This window comes from Halichoerus grypus, chromosome 11, assembly GCF_964656455.1.
Source record: "Halichoerus grypus chromosome 11, mHalGry1.hap1.1, whole genome shotgun sequence".
Classification (NCBI taxonomy): Eukaryota; Metazoa; Chordata; class Mammalia; order Carnivora; family Phocidae; genus Halichoerus; species Halichoerus grypus.
The window spans coordinates 13,683,784-13,688,126 of record NC_135722.1 but is presented as its reverse complement, the minus strand read 5'-3'; the positions used below and the strand labels follow the sequence as shown (position 1 = coordinate 13,688,126).

At 36.8% G+C, this 4,343-nt stretch overlaps 1 pseudogene; it reads right to left on the bottom strand.

The window, feature by feature from the left end:
* On the bottom strand, positions 1 to 932 carry LOC118523763 (olfactory receptor 4P4-like; annotated as a pseudogene).
* Positions 933 to 4,343: the final 3,411 nt, after the last annotated feature.

Below are 4,343 nucleotides of genomic sequence, written 5' to 3'. Positions count from 1 at the left end.
TTATGACAGGTGAGCTGTGTGGCTTTGAACATAGTCTACAGAATGTGCCATTGTAGACCACACCTTCCCCATGGTGATTTTCATCTCCATGTTTCTCAGGGTATAGATGAGAGGATTCAGCATGGGGACAATCACAGTGTAAAACACAGAGATTTCCTTATCCTTGTTCTCACTTCCTGCAGGTAGAACATAAGTATAGATACAGGGCACAAAGAATAAAAAGACCACCATTATGTGAGAGCTGCAGGTGGAGAGTGCTTTGAGTCGCCCTACAGAGGAGCAGGTCCTAAGATTATATGAGAATGTAAGAAGCCACCAGGACAAGAAAAATGACAACCACCACCATCCCTGAATTTGCAATCACTAAGATACTAACAACATGAATATCTTTGCACACCAGTTTCAAAAGAGGCTTCACATCACATATGTAGTGATCTATTCGATTAGGACCACAGAAAGGTAAATTGAGTACCATGAGCAATAGAGCGACAGAGTGAAAATGAAGATCAACATGCTACACCTCCACTGGTTCATGATGACCATGTAGTGCAGGGGCTTGACAACAGCAACATAGAGGTCTAAAGCCATGGACACCAGGATGAATATCTCTACACCGCCTGCAAGTGGGCAGTGAAGAGCTGGGTCATACGGTTGTTATAGGAAATATTTTTTCTTGCTGCACCTAAGTCCCTGATTAGCCTGGGGACCACAGTGGAGGTGTAGCAGAGGTCCATGAGGGAAAGGTGACAGAGAAAATAGTACATTGGTTGTTCACTTAGATGGCTGCATGTGATTGTGAGTAAGATGATGAAATTTCCCATTAAGACAGCCAGGTAGCAGAGCAGGAACAAGAGAAAGAACAGTAGCTCTAGCTGCTTATTTCTCCATAATCCCATGAAAACAAATTCTGTGACATTGTTCTGATTTTCCATGAGGTCGAGGTGAGTCCAGAGACACAACAGAAACTTAATTCATCTGAAATGATACAGAACATATGACATTTTAGTAGTACATTTTAAATTGTTGGAGTATTTTTACACCAAAAATATGTAGGTCACAGAGGAATATTTACACTTATCTTTGATATCTTTTTGGTTTAAGGCTGTTATCATATTTCAAATGATGTTTAATGAAAGCATACTATACGCTGAGAAATTTTATAAATATTTTGTATGCATTTAACTCATAATAACCCAATAGTGACTCTTCTGATATCTATTTTACATATGAGCGAACAAAAATGGGTAGGTTCAGATAATAATACCAATCATTGAGATACTAAGTAGTAAGCTAAGATATGAACTTGTATCTGATGCTAAATTCTGTGGTCTTCAAACTATGCTACATTCCCTGACCAAATGGACCTCTATCTGTTTTCTACCACCTTCAAAGATATATATTTTTTTCCATCTCTGCCATTAACTCCCAAATAACTGTAAGCAATTCTCTCCCCTCTTATATGCTACTAATAATAATTTATAAAGCCCCAATCTAACACCACATTCTATACCTTCAGTAGAACTTAATATATATTCTTGACATAAAAGCAAAATCAAGATTCTTAATCATAGCAGATAATTACCTGAATTAGTTGATAATAAATTCAGTGACTCTCCTTCTTGGCAGTTTGGTCAAGATTCAGTTTGGTCAAGATTCAGGAGAGGCAGGAAATGGAGAACCAGAGGCACAGTCTGGGCACCTGGATATGGGAACATGGTGTTATTATTAAATAAAAGCTTTCCCTTTTTCCAAATCATTCTAAAGACACATTTCAGAGGTTGCTGTTTAAAATGTTAGAAACACTGTGCAGAGCTAGTTGTTTTCTGTTGACATATTGAAGAACCCAAGGTGATTAAAGAATGTCCTGCATGTTTAACCATGCAGTTAAGCAGCACAGCCACTTAGATGCAGTAGATCTAGGAAGAGAGAGTGAATATGTTGAGCCATCACCTTTTACCCATAACCAAATGTCCACCAAAGCAAAATCATGATTTGCCTAAAAGACTATTAATGTGAATGAATTATTTTAATGGTACCAGCAACAGTATGTTGAGGTGGACAGATCTCTTGTCTAATGATCATGAAGGTGAGCATCCGGGCTCCTTTATCTTGTTACCTTTTTCTTGTTAGTACTGAGCAATTCATTCTCTCTCATCCTCCTTCTCCAGCTGGTAAGTGGAACTAAAAATACTGCATCCATCCGCCTTGTGCCAAGAGCAAAATGGAGTTCCTTTGAGAATAATCAATGAAAGGTCTTATGGTTCTAAGTTGTCACGTCCACAGAAGAGTACTCCCAAAAATGTGTGGAGAGGAACAGTTGTATAAGAAAATAGATAACAGGATGTTCTTCACCAATTAATTGGTTTTACCTGTGGATTTTGTATTCTGCCACAATGGGACGAGTTGAAGATTTTATATTAGACGTACATTCAGGATAAGGAAACATCATTGGCAAAGGGATAAGTTTCTTCTGGTTTCAACATAGAGCTTGGCAAAGTACTTCTTTATGTATCAATTGAGAATATCCAAGCTCAAACTTTCATTATATGGAATAATAGGATCAGTTAAAGGACATATGTAAATCCCAGGGCAGCTTTTCATTAAAATCGTAGAAAAAAACTAGAAAATCAAAACTGTAGGGAATGCAGCTCTTGGTTTAGAGTGTGTTCTGAACATTGGTGCAAGCCTGAACATCTCTTAACACAAAAACCAGTTCGCTCAACCTACAATGTTTAAAAATCAGTTGTGAAAATATAGATCAATATAGAAAAAGATCTATAGCAGCGCCAATAATCTTTCTGCTGGGAATCCCCTGGTGGAAAAAAAAAAGAAAAAAGAATCCATAAAACCTCCTTGTGCCTCTTTCCTTTCTTTCCCTTCCCCTTGCTCTTTCTCTCTCCCTCTCTCTGTCAATATATCACAGTGTATTCACCCTTATTGTACTCACCCTTCTTCTTGTGATGATGTGAGATGGTAAAATGCCCACATGATGAGATGAAGTGAGGTGAATGAGGTAAGCATTGTCAAATAGCCTTAGGCTGCTATTGACCTTCTCACAACACATCAAATGAGGATCATCTGCTTCTGCACCATGGTTGACAGCAGGAAACTGAAACCATGGATAAAGGGGACTACTCAATTATTGTCTTTGTTTTGCAAACAAGGAAACTTGAATCCAAGGTTGCACAAGTACTAAGAGGGAGGTCTACTTCTAAATCATCGGTTTAAACCATATGATTTGGAAGCTCATACTTTTTTTCATTGTGCTTAGATGTCTTCTCCCAAACACAAATGAAGGCTAAAAACCTTCATCAATTGCACTCCAGATTTTCCTGAATGCCTTCTCTTAAAAATAACTACCAAGAAAATTATTACAGAATAACTTAAAAATTTAAATTATGAGAGCAAATTCTGTATAAAATGAAGACTTGTGGAAATTACAATTATTTTCTCTTTATCATATTTATACATATACAAATATATATTTGTATATAATATTATATATATATAATAAATATGTCAAGGTGATCCTTCAGGTGGTTCCTCTTACTTTTTGTATCTGTACTATATAACAGCAAACAGACATGGAGCACCTCTGGCTCTCCTGTTTATCTTCCATCCAAAGAACCTTTTAGGAAAACATTGTTGGGAATACCATGAATTAAATAAAGCATGTGAGGGTCCTCAAGGTGAAAACTCCCACAGGAATTTTACATCAGCCAATGTGTTTGATTATAATTTGAAAAATAAAGCCCATTTAGTATAGTGGTTATATAGATGGGCTGGAGGCTTATTTGATTTATATCGTTTTTTAACAGGATTTATTTATTTATTTGAGAGAGGGAAAGATAGCATAAGGAGGGTCAGAGGGAGAAAGAGAATCCTGAAGCAGACTCCCTGCTGAGCATGGAGCCCAACTCCAGCTGGATCCTAGGACCCAGATACCATGATCTAAGCTGAAATCCGGAGTTGGATGCTTAACTGACTGAGCCACCCAGGCACCCCTTGATGTATCTCTTGAGGGTGATTAGCTGAATGAATCATTACATTTGTATTTTTCTAGCACTGATTTAATGTGAATATGTATTTTTCTTTCTGTCTTCTCCTTGAATAATTTCTTCAAAGACTGGAGATGTATATTATATGTACACATATATTTTTAACTGCACATATCATCTAACGTTAAATATGCAGAGTATAGAAAAGTATTAATATTTTACTCATCAACATAGAGTCATTGCCATAAGCATGAAGATTTTGAAATAATTCTCAATGGTTAATTACATCCATTGTTAACTTAGAAGTCATCTGTACTGCTTTATGATACTAAAAGGTTTCATAAA